Source organism: Somniosus microcephalus, unplaced genomic scaffold, assembly GCF_052327205.1.
Source record: "Somniosus microcephalus isolate GS21.2 unplaced genomic scaffold, FLI_Smic_1.0 scaffold148, whole genome shotgun sequence".
Classification (NCBI taxonomy): domain Eukaryota; kingdom Metazoa; phylum Chordata; class Chondrichthyes; order Squaliformes; family Somniosidae; genus Somniosus; species Somniosus microcephalus.
The window spans coordinates 34,067-48,795 of record NW_028225335.1 but is presented as its reverse complement, the minus strand read 5'-3'; the positions used below and the strand labels follow the sequence as shown (position 1 = coordinate 48,795).

General features: G+C 59.6%; 1 protein-coding gene and 1 long non-coding RNA gene across 3 annotated transcripts in view; one reads left to right on the top strand and one right to left on the bottom strand.

Annotated features, from left to right (window-relative positions):
- The window catches only part of LOC147082188 (uncharacterized), a 20,311-nt gene extending 14,394 nt beyond the window's left edge, over positions 1–5,917 (bottom strand). Inside the window, exons 1-2 of one of the 2 annotated variants that reach the window (XR_015076244.1) lie at positions 5,774–5,917; positions 3,936–4,100 (exon numbers count right to left, since the gene is read on the bottom strand). This is a non-coding gene — a long non-coding RNA (uncharacterized LOC147082188). Of the gene's footprint in view, positions 1–3,935; positions 4,101–4,645; positions 4,953–5,773 lie in introns of those variants that run through there. The other variant, XR_015076243.1, reaches the window with a different exon arrangement.
- Positions 5,678–14,729, top strand: part of LOC147082187 (uncharacterized) — a 21,845-nt gene continuing 12,793 nt past the window's right edge. The window contains exon 1 of the mRNA XM_085980410.1: positions 5,678–5,761. The gene's annotated coding sequence lies outside the window, so the exon portion shown is untranslated. The remainder of the gene's footprint in view (positions 5,762–14,729) is intronic.

The window sequence follows — 14,729 nt, the reverse complement described above, 5'->3', positions numbered from 1 at the left end:
CCGCCCAGGTGAGCCATCAAGTATATATGCTAATCCGGGACTCTAATACGTACGTGGCGGCCCTCGAGCTACTAAAAGGGCAATATACGCGCCCAGTGAACACAATTTACGCCCGACACCTCTTGGGATCCCGCAGGCAGCAACCGGGAGAATCGGTAGGGGCATTTGCACGGGCGCTACTGGCACTCTGCAGAGACTGCGATTGTAAAGCGGTAACGGCTGTGGAGCACGCGCAGGGACTCGCCTGTGATGCCTTCGTCAGGGGCCTCCAGTCAGACCACACCCGGCAGAGACTGCTAGAAAGCAAGGAACCCGACCTGAAGACGGCCATTGCCCTTGCGCTCTCGTTAGAGGAGGCCCACCGAAACCTCGAGGCATACCCCCGTAACGGCGCCGAGACATGGCAATCGAAACCGTGGGACACGGGACCGCCGCCCCCGGCACCAACCGCTGCAGCGACCCAACCGAGACAGCAGCCTCCGGTAAGAACTGCTTCGATGCCCAGTAACCAGGCCCAAAAATGCTATTTCTGTGGCCAGTTAAAACATCCCAGAGCGCACTGCCCAGCTAAGACAGCTACCTGCTCGGGCTGCGGGAAGAAAGGCCATTACGCTAACGCCTGCAAGGGGAAGCCAGCCAGCAGCGCAGCGTGCGGGCCGTGGGAGCAGCCATCTTATCCGCCATTTTGTGTACCCCCGGCCGCATGGCATCCGCCGCCATCGTATCCAACGCACTCAACCGCCATTTCGTCACCGGAACCGACCACCGTCTCGGCGGATGACTATAGTGACTCACTAAGCCACATACTGGCCTCCGTGACGCTGGATCAAGCCCTCCCTCACCATCTATCCAGCTCCATGATGGATATCGCGGTAAACGGCCGCGCCACCAGTTGCCTGATCGACAGCGGGAGCACAGAGAGTTTCGTCCACCCCGACACGGTACGTAGCCACTCCCTCACGATTCTGCCAACGCACCATCGCATTTCTATGGCGTCCAAGTCCCAGTCAATGGACATCAGCGGCTACTGTGTGGTGACCCTGTCAGTAGGGGGCACTGAATATCAAAAATTTAAACTGCTAGTCCTGCCCCGTCTTTGCGCTGCCGTCCTGCTAGGGTTGGATTTTCAGTGCCACCTTAAGAGTGTCACACTAGCATACGGTGGACCCCTCCCCCCACTCACAGTCTGCAACCAACAACTTTTAAATCGCCCGCTGCAAACCACCTGCAGCCTTTCCACATTAAAAGTCCCCCCCCCCTCCCCTGTTCGCTAACCTCACCCGCGACTGTAAACCCATCGCTACCAAAAGCAGGCGGTACAGTGCCGGGGACAGAGCTTTTATCAGCTCTGAGGTGGAGCGGCTCTTGAAGGAGGGCATTATCGAAGGTAGCACTAGCCCCTGGCGAGCCCAGGTTGTAGTCGTTAAAACCACTGCAAAACGCCGCATGGTAATCGACTACAGCCAAACCATAAACCGGTACACCCAGCTGGACGCGTACCCCCTCCCTCGCATATCTGATATGGTCAATCAGATTGCGCAATACAAAGTATTCTCCACCATCGACCTTAAGTCAGCGTACCACCAGCTGCCCATCCGCCATGAGGACCGCCAGTATACTGCCTTCGAGGCAAACGGCCGCCTCTACCACTTCCTTAGGGTCCCCTTCGGCGTCACCAACGGGGTTTCGGTCTTCCAAAGGGAGATGGACCGAATGGTTGACCAGAACGCGCTGCGGGCAACCTTCCCCTATTTGGATAACGTCACCATCTGCGGCCACGACCAGCAGGACCACGACGTTAATCTAGCAAATTTCCTCCGTACGGCCCAACGGCTGAACCTAACGTACAATAAGGAAAAATGTATGTTTCACACCAAGCGCCTGGCCATCCTCGGCTGCGTGGTGGAGAACGGAGTCATCGGGCCCGACCCCGACAGAATGCGCCCCCTAATGGAGCTACCCCTTCCCCACTGCCAAAAAGCACTGAAGAGATGCCTGGGGTTTTTCTCCTACTACGCCCAGTGGGTGCCCCTCTATGCAGACAAAGCCAGGCCCCTCATCAAAGCCACCTCCTTCCCCCTGACACCAGAGGCGTGTGCAGCCTTCACTCTTATCAAGAACGATATCGCGAAGGCCGCAATGCACGCGGTGGATGAGTCCATCCCCTTCCAAGTGGAGAGCGATGCCTCCGACTTCGCCCTAGCCGCGACCCTTAACCAGGCGGGCAGACCCGTGGCCTTTTTCTCAAGGACCCTCCAGGGCCCCGAGACGAGACACTCCTCCGTCGAAAAGGAGGCCCAGGCTATTGTAGAAGCGGTGCGTCACTGGAGGCATTACCTGGCCGGGAAACGATTTACCCTGCTCACTGACCAGCGTTCAGTAGCTTTTATGTTTAATAATAAGCAGAGGGGTAAAATCAAGAACGACAAGATCTTGAGGTGGAGAATCGAACTCTCCACCTACAATTATGATATCTTGTATCGGCCAGGGAAACTCAATGAGCCCCCAGATGCCCTATCACGTGGTACATGCGCCAACGCGCAGAGTGATAGGCTGCAGTCCCTCCACAATGACCTCTGCCACCCGGGGGTCACCAGGTTTTTCCATTTTATCAAATCCCGTAACCTGCCCTACTCCATCGAGGAGGTCAGGACCATGACCAAGAGCTGCCAAATCTGCGCCGAGTGCAAACCGCACTTCTATAGGCCGGACAGAGCAAGCCTGATCAAGGCCACCCGCCCCTTCGAACGCCTGAGCGTCGATTTTAAAGGGCCCCTCCCCTCCGCTGACCGCAATGTGTACTTCCTCAACATAGTTGATGAGTACTCCCGTTTCCCCTTTGCCATCCCTTGCCCAGACATGACCAGTACCACGGTCATCAAGTGTCTGAATGACATCTTCGCTCTGTTCGGGTTCCCCAGCTATATACATAGCGACAGGGGCTCATCGTTCATGAGCGACGAACTTCGGCAGTACCTGCTAACAAGAGGTATCGCCACGAGCAGGACCACCAGTTACAACCCCCGGGGGAACGGCCAGGTGGAAAGGGAGAACGCAACGGTTTGGAAGGCAGTCCTCTTAGCACTAAAATCTAAGGGCCTTCCGACCTCCCGCTGGCAGGAGGTCCTCCCTGCAGCGCTTCACTCCATTCGGTCACTGCTTTGTACTGCCACTAATGCGACCCCTCATGAGAAAATGTTCGTTTTCCCCCGGAAGTCTACATCGGGAACCTCGCTACCGGCATGGTTGACTTCTCCTGGGCCCGTCCTACTGCGGAGGCACGTGAGGACGCATAAAACGGACCCCCTGGTCGAGCGGGTGCACCTCCTACACGCCAACCCCCAGTATGCCTGGGTGACATACCCAGACGGGCGGGAGGACACGGTCTCCATACGAGATCTCGCACCCTCGGGTACCCCTGAATTACCACCGTTATCCCCCTTACCACCGTTATCCCCCTTACCACTGTTATCCCCCACCACCCCTCCCAACCCAACCCCTGCAGACGCATGCCAAAGCCCCAGGAATCTTCGCCAACCACCCAGACACCAGACCCGACGTCGGATGCTGCAACACCACCGCCGCCACCACGACGATCAGGACGTCAGACAAGGCCTCCTGATAGACTTAACTTGTAGTACCCTTCACCCCGCCGGACTTCACATTAAACAAGGGGTGAATGTGGTAAACCACTGTATTGTATATTGCCACCTCTGGGTGGCGCTGTGTATGGAGGCATGCCTCAGCTGACTCCACCCACCACTGTGTGGGTTTCGTTCAGACTTGTTCAGTCACTCACGAAGAAGCATGGTCTCTTCTTAGCTAATAAAAGCCTTATTCATCTCTTCTTTCGACTCATCATCTCTTCTTCGACTCATCACCTTTTATGAAGTAATTGATAAGCGTATCACTGAGTCAATGGGACTTTCTCTTACCTTGCTCCCCAGTCGGTCTCTGGAAGCTCTTTGAATCGGAAGGGTTCTCTCCGGTTGGTGCTCACAATCCTGTGCTGGTTAACCGGCTGTTGTTCCTCAGTCGACAATCCCTGTTTACTTCGAGGTGAGCACCTTCGTCAATCACACCATCATTCACCGGGAGATCTAATTGTGGCAAAGCAGAAAATAAGAACAACATTGAAAGCGTGAAATAATGTAATGTAGACTTTTAATCTGCTTACTAATAATCCAATGTGAAGGCGGAGTATTTGTTTGATTTTGTGCCTTTGCTCAGATCCCCAGTTGCGGGGCTGTGTGTTTAGTTTGGAGATTTTCCTCAGATCCCCAGTTGCGGGGCTGTGTGTTTAGTTTGGAGATTTTCCTCAGATCCCCAGTTGCGGGGCTGTGTGTTTAGTTTGGAGATTTTCCTCAGATCCCCAGTTGCGGGGCTGTGTGTTTAGTTTGGAGATTTTCCTCAGATCCCCAGTTGCAGGGCTGTGTGTTTAGTTTGGGGGATTTTCCTCAGATCCCCAGTTGCGGGGCTGTGTGTTTAGTTTGGGGATTTTCCTCAGATCCCCAGTTGCGGGGCTGTGTGTTTAGTTTGGAGATTTTCCTCAGATCCCCAGTTGCGGGGCTGTGTGTTTAGTTTGGAGATTTTCCTCAGATCCCCAGTTGCGGGGCTGTGTGTTTAGTTTGGAGATTTTACTCACAGTAAATTTCCGGCCTCCTGAGACTCCCCCATTCTCACTGCTCTGGGCGGAAATGCGCCATTTTCTGTGCGGAGTTACTGCCCGGAGCGGTGACCCTGTGAAACTCGGGGCTGAGCAGCCGCTGTCGGGCCGGGTGCTGAATGGAGCGGAGTTCCCTCAGTCACAGAGCGCCAGCCTAGAACCAGCGCTGTGACCCTCCCTCCCTCGCTGTGATCTAAACTCGGGGCTGAGCAGCCGCTGTCGGGCCGAGTTCCCTCAATCACAGAGCGGGCCCTGTAACCCGGGCAACCAGCCTGTGTCTGACCCTCACTCACCGATCAACCCGCGCCGCCCGGCCCAGCACACAGCAGGGGAGAGGCACTGCGCCTGCGCCGGAGGGCAGGGGAGCGGCACTGCGCCTGCGCCGGAGGGCAGGGGAGCGGCACTGCGCCTGCGCGGCAAAAAATGAGCGGCCCTGCGCCTACGCGGTAGAGCTGTGTCGCACGAACGCATCAATGTCGCTCCCAGTGGTGGGAGGACTACATCGGAACATATACAGGCCCAGGTTAACGGCAGCCATCTTTGTAAAGGAGGGAGGAAAGCTTCAGTGCGACGTCACCATATGCCTGAGACAAAGAGCCTTGTGTCCAATGCGGGGAATAAAGGCCCACAGCCTCCCCGGGCCCTGAACACGGGACTGGAGAAACTCGCTGCCCTGCGGATCAGACAATCAGCCGGCGCTAGTCCCGCCCCTCGGGCTCCCCGATTGGTTGGAGGATCCGCCGCCGGTTCGCTCCTCCAGCCCCGCCCACTGGGTGCCGCTAGTCCCGCCCCTCGGGCTCCCCGATTGGTTGGAGGACCCGCCGCCGGCTCGCCCCTCCAGCCCCGCCCACTGGGTGCCGCTAGCCCCGCCCACTGGGTGCCGCTAGCCCCGCCCTTCGGGCTCCCCGATTGGTTGGAGGACCCGCCGCCGGCTCGCTCTCTATTGGTCGGAAGCACCCGTCAATCAGGCCGAGGACCCGCGTCGCATGTTTATGAGACGATGACGTCAGTGGGGCCGCCGGCCCCGGTCCCGTGTCTGAGGCTCCGCGAGGCTGAATCCGCTCCGTTCGCTTTCCGGGAACCTAAAACTACCAGGTTTGTGTTTACCGTCATTTATTTCCCCGTCCCTCTCCACTCGTCCGTCTAACTGAGAAAACTCGCTTTCGGCCCGTCATTCCGACTCTTCAACCGTTAACGACCGTCACCCAGAGTTTCGTCCCCGAGCATGCGCACTAGCAGCTGGTCCTGGGACTCTGCCCCTGAGCATGCGCACTAGCAGCTGGTCCTGTGACTCTGCCCCTGAGCATGCGCACTAGCAGCTGGTCCTGTGACTCTGCCCCTGAGCATGCGCACTAGCAGCTAGTCCTGGGACTCTGCCCCCTGAGCATGCGCACTAGCAGCTGGTCCTGGGACTCTGCCCCTGAGCATGCGCACTAGCAGCTGGTCCTGTGACTCTGCCCCTGAGCATGCGCACTAGCAGCTGGTCCTGTGACTCTGCCCCTGAGCATGCGCACTAGCAGCTAGTCCTGGGACTCTGCCCCTGAGCATGCGCACTAGCAGCTGGTCCTGGGACTCTGCCCCTGAGCATGCGCACTAGCAGCTGGTCCTGGGACTCTGACCCTGAGCATGCGCACTAGCAGCTGGTCCTGGGACTCTGCCCCTGAGCATGCCCACTAGCAGCTGGTCCTGGGACTCTGCCCCTGAGCATGCGCACTAGCAGCTGGTCCTGGGACTCTGGCCCCTGAGCATGCCCACTAGCAGCTGGTCCTGGGACTCTGCCCCTGAGCATGCGCACTAGCAGCTGGTCCTGGGACTCTGCCCCTGAGCATGCCCACTAGCAGCTGGTCCTGGGACTCTGGGCCCCTGAGCATGCCCACTAGCAGCTGGTCCTGGGACTCTGGGCCCCTGAGCATGCCCACTAGCAGCTGGTCCTGGGACTCTGCCCCCTGAGCATGCGCACTAGCAGCTGGTCCTGGGACTCTGCCCCTGAGCATGCCCACTAGCAGCTGGTCCTGGGACTCTGCCCCTGAGCATGCCCACTAGCAGCTGGTCCTGGGACTCTGCCCCCTGAGCATGCCCACTAGCAGCTGGTCCTGGGACTCTGCCCCCTGAGCATGCCCACTAGCAGCTGGTCCTGGGACTCTGCCCCCTGAGCATGCGCACTAGCAGCTGGTCCTGGGACTCTGCTGCCCCTGAGTATGCCCACTAGCAGCTGGTCCTGGGACTCTGCCCCTGAGCATGCCCACTAGCAGCTGGTCCTGTGACTCTGCCCCTGAGCATGCCCACTAGCAGCTGGTCCTGGGACTCTGCCCCTGAGCATGCGCACTAGCAGCTGGTCCTGGGACTCTGCCCCTGAGCATGCCCACTAGCAGCTGGTCCTGGGACTCTGCTGCCCCTGAGCATGCCCACTAGCAGCTGGTCCTGGGACTCTGCCCCTGAGCATGCCCACTAGCAGCTGGTCCTGGGACTCTGCCCCTGAGCATGCGCACTAGCAGCTGGTCCTGGGACTCTGCCCCTGAGCATGCCCACTAGCAGCTGGTCCTGGGACTCTGCCCCTGAGCATGCGCACTAGCAGCTGGTCCTGGGACTCTGCCCCTGAGCATGCCCACTAGCAGCTGGTCCTGGGACTCCGCCCCTGAGCATGCCCACTAGCAGCTGGTCCTGGGACTCTGCCCCTGAGCATGCCCACTAGCAGCTGGTCCTGGGACTCTGGGCCCCTGAGCATGCGCACTAGCAGCTGGTCCTGGGACTCTGACCCTGAGCATGCGCACTAGCAGCTGGTCCTGGGACTCTGCCCCCTGAGCATGCGCACTAGCAGCTGGTCCTGGGACTCTGCCCCTGAGCATGCGCACTAGCAGCTGGTCCTGGGACTCTGACCCTGAGCATGCGCACTAGCAGCTGGTCCTGGGACTCTGCCCCTGAGCATGCGCACTAGCAGCTGGTCCTGGGACTCTGACCCTGAGCATGCGCACTAGCAGCTGGTCCTGGGACTCTGCCCCCTGAGCATGCGCACTAGCAGCTGGTCCTGGGACTCTGCCCCTGAGCATGCCCACTAGCAGCTGGTCCTGTGACTCTGCCCCTGAGCATGCCCACTAGCAGCTGGTCCTGGGACTCTGCCCCTGAGCATGCGCGCTAGCAGCTGGTCCTGGGACTCTGCCCCTGAGCATGCCCACTAGCAGCTGGTCCTGGGACTCTGCCCCTGAGCATGCGCACTAGCAGCTGGTCCTGGGACTCTGGGCCCCTGAGCATGCCCACTAGCAGCTGGTCCTGGGACTAGGCCCCTGAGCATGCACACCAGCAGCTGGTCCTGGGACTCTGCCCCTGAGCATGCGCACTCGCAGCTGGTCCTGGGACTCTGCCCCCTGAGCATGCCCACTAGCAGCTGGTCCTGGGACTCCGCCCCTGAGCATGCGCACTAGCAGCTGGTCCTGGGACTCTGGGCCCCTGAGCATGCCCACTAGCAGCTGGTCCTGGGACTCTGCCCCTGAGCATGCGCACTCGCAGCTGGTCCTGGGACTCTGCCCCCTGAGCATGCCCACTAGCAGCTGGTCCTGGGACTAGGCCCCTGAGCATGCCCACTAGCAGCTGGTCCTGGGACTAGGCCCCTGAGCATGCGCAGTAGCAGCTGGTCCTGGGACTCTGCCCCTGAGCATGCCCACTAGCAGCTGGTCCTGGGACTCTGCCCCTGAGCATGCCCACTAGCAGCTGGTTCTGGGACTCTGCCCCTGAGCATGCCCACTAGCAGCTGGTCCTGGGACTCTGCCCCTGAGCATGCCCACTAGCAGCTGGTCCTGGGACTCTGACCCTGAGCATGCCCACTAGCAGCTGGTCCTGGGACTCTGCCCCTGAGCATGCCCACTAGCAGCTGGTCCTGGGACTCTGCCCCTGAGCATGCCCACTAGCAGCTGGTCCTGGGACTAGGCCCCTGAGCATGCGCACTAGCAGCTGGTCCTGGGACTCTGCCCCTGAGCATGCGCACTAGCAGCTGGTCCTGGGACTCTGCCCCTGAGCATGCGCACTCGCAGCTGGTCCTGGGACTCTGCCCCTGAGCATGCGCACTCGCAGCTGGTCCTGGGACTCCGCTGCCCCTGAGCTTGCCCACTAGCAGCTGGTCCTGGGACACTGCCCCTGAGCATGCGCACTAGCAGCTGGTCCTGGGACTCTGCCCCCTGAGCATGCCCACTAGCAGCTGGTCCTGGGACTCTGCCCCTGAGCATGCCCACTAGCAGCTGGTCCTGGGACTCTGCCCCTGAGCATGCGCACTCGCAGCTGGTCCTGGGACTCTGACCCTGAGCATGCGCACTAGCAGCTGGTCCTGGGACTCTGCCCCTGAGCATGCGCACTAGCAGCTGGTCCTGGGACTCTGACCCTGAGCATGCGCACTAGCAGCTGGTCCTGGGACTCTGCCCCCTGAGCATGCGCACTAGCAGCTGGTCCTGGGACTCTGCCCCTGAGCATGCCCACTCGCAGCTGGTCCTGGGACTCTGACCCTGAGCATGCGCACTAGCAGCTGGTCCTGGGACTCTGCCCCCTGAGCATGCCCACTAGCAGCTGGTCCTGGGACTCTGACCCTGAGCATGCGCACTAGCAGCTGGTCCTGGGACTCTGCCCCCTGAGCATGCGCACTAGCAGCTGGTCCTGGGACTCTGCCCCTGAGCATGCCCACTAGCAGCTGGTCCTGGGACTCTGCCCCTGAGCATGCCCACTAGCAGCTGGTCCTGGGACTCTGCCCCTGAGCATGCGCACTAGCAGCTGGTCCTGGGACTCTGCCCCTGAGCATGCCCACTAGCAGCTGGTCCTGGGACTCTGCCCCTGAGCATGCGCACTAGCAGCTGGTCCTGGGACTCTGGGCCCCTGAGCATGCCCACTAGCAGCTGGTCCTGGGACTAGGCCCCTGAGCATGCACACCAGCAGCTGGTCCTGGGACTCTGCCCCTGAGCATGCGCACTCGCAGCTGGTCCTGGGACTCTGCCCCCTGAGCATGCCCACTAGCAGCTGGTCCTGGGACTCCGCCCCTGAGCATGCGCACTAGCAGCTGGTCCTGGGACTCTGGGCCCCTGAGCATGCGCACTAGCAGCTGGTCCTGGGACTCTGCCCCTGAGCATGCGCACTCGCAGCTGGTCCTGGGACTCTGCCCCCTGAGCATGCCCACTAGCAGCTGGTCCTGGGACTAGGCCCCTGAGCATGCCCACTAGCAGCTGGTCCTGGGACTAGGCCCCTGAGCATGCGCAGTAGCAGCTGGTCCTGGGACTCTGCCCCTGAGCATGCCCACTAGCAGCTGGTCCTGGGACTCTGCCCCTGAGCATGCCCACTAGCAGCTGGTTCTGGGACTCTGCCCCTGAGCATGCCCACTAGCAGCTGGTCCTGGGACTCTGCCCCTGAGCATGCCCACTAGCAGCTGGTCCTGGGACTCTGACCCTGAGCATGCCCACTAGCAGCTGGTCCTGGGACTCTGCCCCTGAGCATGCCCACTAGCAGCTGGTCCTGGGACTCTGCCCCTGAGCATGCCCACTAGCAGCTGGTCCTGGGACTAGGCCCCTGAGCATGCGCACTAGCAGCTGGTCCTGGGACTCTGCCCCTGAGCATGCGCACTAGCAGCTGGTCCTGGGACTCTGCCCCTGAGCATGCGCACTCGCAGCTGGTCCTGGGACTCTGCCCCTGAGCATGCGCACTCGCAGCTGGTCCTGGGACTCCGCTGCCCCTGAGCTTGCCCACTAGCAGCTGGTCCTGGGACTCTGCCCCCTGAGCATGCCCACTAGCAGCTGGTCCTGGGACTCTGCCCCTGAGCATGCCCACTAGCAGCTGGTCCTGGGACACTGCCCCTGAGCATGCGCACTAGCAGCTGGTCCTGGGACTCTGCCCCCTGAGCATGCCCACTAGCAGCTGGTCCTGGGACTCTGCCCCTGAGCATGCCCACTAGCAGCTGGTCCTGGGACTCTGCCCCTGAGCATGCGCACTCGCAGCTGGTCCTGGGACTCTGCCCCTGAGCATGCCCACTAGCAGCTGGTCCTGGGACTCCGCCCCTGAGCATGCGCACTAGCAGCTGGTCCTGGGACTCTGGGCCCCTGAGCATGCCCACTAGCAGCTGGTCCTGGGACTCTGCCCCTGAGCATGTGCACTAGCAGCTGGTCCTGGGACTCTGGGCCCCTGAGCATGCCCACTAGCAGCTGGTCCTGGGACTCTGCCCCTGAGCATGCGCACTAGCAGCTGGTCCTGGGACTCCGCTGCCCCTGAGCATGCGCACTAGCAGCTGGTCCTGGGACTCTGCCCCTGAGCATGCCCACTAGCAGCTGGTCCTGGGACTCTGCCCCTGAGCATGCGCACTCGCAGCTGGTCCTGGGACTCTGCCCCCTGAGCATGCCCACTAGCAGCTGGTCCTGGGACTCTGCCCCTGAGCATGCCCACTAGCAGCTGGTCCTGGGACTAGGCCCCTGAGCATGCGCACTAGCAGCTGGTCCTGGGACTCTGCCCCTGAGCTTGCCCACTAGCAGCTGGTTCTGGGACTCTGCCCCTGAGCACGCCCACTAGCAGCTGGTCCTGGGACTCTGCCCCTGAGCATGCCCACTAGCAGCTGGTCCTGGGACTCTGCCCCTAAGCATGCGCACTAGCAGCTGGTCCTGTGACTCTGCCCCTGAGCATGCGCACTAGCAGCTGGTCCTGGGACTCTGCCCCTGAGCATGCGCACTCGCAGCTGGTCCTGGGACTCTGCCCCTGAGCATGCGCACTCGCAGCTGGTCCTGGGACTCCGCTGCCCCTGAGCTTGCCCACTAGCAGCTGGTCCTGGGACTCTGCTCCCCTGAGCATGCCCACTTGCAGCTGGTCCTGGGACTCTGCCCCTGAGCATGCCCACTAGCAGCTGGTCCTGGGACTCTGCCCCCTGAGCATGCCCACTAGCAGCTGGTCCTGGGACTCTGCCCCTGAGCATGCCCACTAGCAGCTGGTCCTGGGACTCTGCCCCTGAGCATGCCCACTAGCAGCTGGTCCTGGGACTCTGACCCTGAGCATGCGCACTAGCAGCTGGTCCTGGGACTCTGCCCCTGAGCATGCGCACTAGCAGCTGGTCCTGGGACTCTGCCCCTGAGCATGCCCACTAGCAGCTGGTCCTGGGACTCTGCCCCTGAGCATGCCCACTAGCAGCTGGTCCTGGGACTCTGCCCCTGAGCATGCCCACTAGCAGCTGGTCCTGGGACTAGGCCCCTGAGCATGCGCACTAGCAGCTGGTCCTGGGACTCTGGGCCCCTGAGCATGCCCACTAGCAGCTGGTCCTGGGACTCTGCCCCTGAGCATGCCCACTAGCAGCTGGTCTTGGGACTCTGCCCCTGAGCATGCCCACTAGCAGCTGGTCCTGGGACTCTGCCCCTGAGCATGCGTACTAGCAGCTGGTCCTGGGACTCTGCCCCTGAGCATGCGCACTAGCAGCTGGTCCTTGGATTCTGCCCCTGAGCATGCCCACTAGCAGCTGGTCCTGGGACTCTGCCCCTGAGCATGCCCACTAGCAGCTGGCTCTGGGACTCTGCTGTCCCTGTGCATGCCCACTAGCAGCTGGTTCTGGGACTCTGCCCCTGAGCATGCCCACTAGCAGCTGGTCCTGGGACTAGGCCCCTGAGCATGCCCATTCGCAGCTGGTCCTGGGACTCTGCCCCTGAGCATGCCCACTAGCAGCTGGTTCTGGGACTCTGGGCCCCTGAGCATGCGCACTAGCAGCTGGTCCTGGGACTCTGCCCCTGAGCATGCCCACTAGCAGCTGGTCCTGGGACTAGGCCCCTGAGCATGCGCACTAGCAGCTGGTCCTGGGACTCCGCTGCCCCTGAGCATGCGCACTAGCAGCTGGTCCTGGGACACTGCTCCTGAGCATGCCCACTAGCAGCTGGTCCTGGGACTCTGCCCCTGAGCATGCCCACTAGCAGCTGGTCCTGGGACTCTGCCCCTGAGCATGCCCACTCGCAGCTGGTTCTGGGACTCTGGGCCCCTGAGCATGCCCACTAGCAGCTGGTCCTGTGACTCTGACCCTGAGCATGCGCACTGGCAGCTGGTCCTGGGACTCTGCCCCTGAGCATGCCCACTAGCAGCTGGTCCTGGGACTCTGGGCCCCTGAGCATGCCCACTAGCAGCTGGTCCTGGGACTCTGCCCCTGAGCATGCGCACTAGCAGCTGGTCCTGGGACTCCGCTGCCCCTGAGCATGCGCACTAGCAGCTGGTCCTGGGACTCTGCCCCTGAGCATGCCCACTAGCAGCTGGTCCTGGGACTCTGCCCCTGAGCATGCCCACTAGCAGCTGGTCCTGGGACTCCGCTGCCCCTGAGCATGCGCACTAGCAGCTGGTCCTGGGACTCTGCCCCTGAGCATGCCCACTAGCAGCTGGTCCTGGGACTCTGCCCCTGAGCATGCCCACTAGCAGCTGGTACTGGGACTCTGGGCCCCTGAGCATGTGCACTAGCAGCTGGTCCTGGGACTCCGCTGCCCCTGAGCATGTGCGTTCTAAACCCCAACAAGCATGCTGACATTGAGGTGCCCAGAGAGGAACCTGTCATTTGCCTTTGATCAATAACCCTCATGTTCTTGAGGACCTCCATCAGGCTGGCCCTCATCCTTCGCTGCTTCAGTGCAAAGAAAAGCCGCAAACTTCTCCAATCTCTGTTACTAACTGCTCTTTGGAACAGAGGAGACTGAGGGAGACTTGATTGAGGTGTATAAAATTATGAGGGGCCTGGATAGAGTGGGTAGGAAGGACCTATTTTCCTTTCCAGCGAGGTCAATAACCACTGGCCATAGATTTAAAGTAATTGGTAGAAGGATTACAGGGGAGTTGAGGAGAACTTTTTTCACTCAGTGCGTGGTCGGGGTCTGGACCTTTCTGCCTGAAAGGGTGGTAGAGGCAGAAACCCTCATCTCAGTTAAAAAGTACTTGGAGATGCACATGAAGTGCTGTCACCTGCAGGGCTACGGACCAAGAGCTGGAAAGTGAGATTAGGCTGGAGAGCTGTTTTTTGGCCGGCTCAGGCACGATGGGCCGAATGGCCTCCTTCTGTGCCCTAAATTTCTGTGATTCTATGATAACCCCTCCATTGCTCGACAGTCTGGGTCAAAATGGAGTGAAAAAGAAAAACAAAGAACTTAAAGAAAAGAAAGACTTGCATTTATATAGCACCTTTCACGTCCATCGCACGTCCCAAAGCGCTTTACAGCCAATGAAGTGGAGTCACTGTTGTAATGTAGCAAAAGTGGCAGCCAATTAGCGCACAGCAAGCTCCCACAAACAGCAATTCCAAAATTCTATAGATTATGGAACAGTTCCTGCAGATTGGAGGGTGGCAAATGTAACCCCACTATTAGCCTAACATCAGTAGTAGGGAAAATGTTAGACTCGATTATAAAGGATGTGATAACACGACACTTAGAAAATATTAACGGGATTAGACCGAGTCAACATGGATTGATGAAAGGGAAATCGAGTTTGACAAACCTACTGGAGTTTTTTGAGGATGTAACTGGTAGAATAGATAAGGGAGAACCAGTGGATGTGGTGTATTTGGATTTTCAGAAGGCCTTTGATTAAAGTCCCACATCAGAGGTTAGTGTGCAAAATTAAAGCTCATGGGATTGGGGGTAATATACTGGCATGGATTAAAAATTGGTTAACAGACAGGAAACAGAGAATAGGAATAAATGGGTCTTTTTCTGGGTGGCAGGTGGTGACTAGTGGGGTACCGCAGGGATCAGTGCTTGGGCCCCAGCTATTCACAATGATTTGGATGAGAGAACCAAATGTAATATTTCCAAGTTTGCTGACGACACGAAACTAGGTGGGATTGTGAGTTGTGAGGAGGATGCAAAGAGGCTTCAAGGCGATTTAGACAAGTTGAGTGAGCGGGCAAATACATGGCAGATGCAGTATAACGTGGATAAATGTGAAGTTATCCACTTCGGTAGAAAAAACAGAAAGGCAGAGTATTATTTAAATGGTGATAGATTGGGAAATGTTGATGTACAAAGGGACCTAGGTGTCCTTGTGCACCAGTCACTGAAAGCACACATGCAGGTGCAGCAAGCAGTTAGGAAGGCAA